This window comes from Myotis yumanensis, unplaced genomic scaffold (assembly GCF_028538775.1).
Source record: "Myotis yumanensis isolate MYYU_CA2020_CCGP unplaced genomic scaffold, mMyoYum1.0.hap1 SCAF_1, whole genome shotgun sequence".
NCBI classification, from domain to species: domain Eukaryota; kingdom Metazoa; phylum Chordata; class Mammalia; order Chiroptera; family Vespertilionidae; genus Myotis; species Myotis yumanensis.
Genome location: NW_027223752.1, coordinates 81,396,281 through 81,397,020, shown reverse-complemented (window position 1 = coordinate 81,397,020; position 740 = coordinate 81,396,281). Strand labels below are relative to the sequence as shown.

The following is a 740-nucleotide window of genomic DNA, read 5'->3' as shown; positions in this document are numbered from 1 at the left end:
GAAAGAAAAAGACCTAGACATTGTAGCTAGAACGTAGGGCATATCTGGACATGCTATGCCCAGTAGCACAGTATTACTCACATTCAGGCAGGAATAGCATGGCCACAAGTTAAAGAACAAAAAAAAAAGAATCACCTTTAAGTGTACCAGCTGAGCAGCTTGGTCAGTGACCAAGTGATGTATTTTAGAGATGGAGGATGTTCTTAAAGATCAAACTTCATATCCAAAAGGGCATTCTTCCCACAGAATCCTTGACAATTGTTTTCAGCCTCTGTGAGAACGTATTATCATTTTTGTTTAAATATGGAACGCTTCGTGAATTTTCACATCATCCTTGCGCAGGGGCCATGCTAATCTTCTCTGTATCGTTCCAGTTTTAGTATATGTGCTGCTGAAGTGAGCACTGTGAGAACTGATTACAGGGAGCTCACAAATTCACTGGATAATCTGTGACACTGTTAGAAAGTTCCTTCTATATTGAGCTCAAAGTACCCCCTCATTGCTTCCATCCATCTACACCATCTTCTCAGAGGGAGCCTCCCCTCAACCCTAGAAGCTGGACAAGGAACGGGAGAGACAGAAAAGCTACTGATCCTGGTTGTTATTTTAAATGAGATTCCTTAAAATCGATCACTTTTTAAAAAATATGTTCCATTGATTTTTTTTTTTTAGAGAGAGTGGAAGGGAGAGGGATAGAGAAATGAGAGAGGAACATCATCTATTGGCTGCCTCCTGCACAC

The 740-nt window shown here is 40.8% G+C and overlaps 1 non-coding gene across 1 annotated transcript; it reads right to left on the bottom strand.

The window, feature by feature from the left end:
* Positions 1–297: 297 nt before the first annotated feature.
* On the bottom strand, positions 298–404 carry LOC138999866 (U6 spliceosomal RNA). The gene has a single exon (XR_011469467.1). It is a non-coding gene; the product is annotated as a U6 spliceosomal RNA (small nuclear RNA).
* Positions 405–740: the final 336 nt, after the last annotated feature.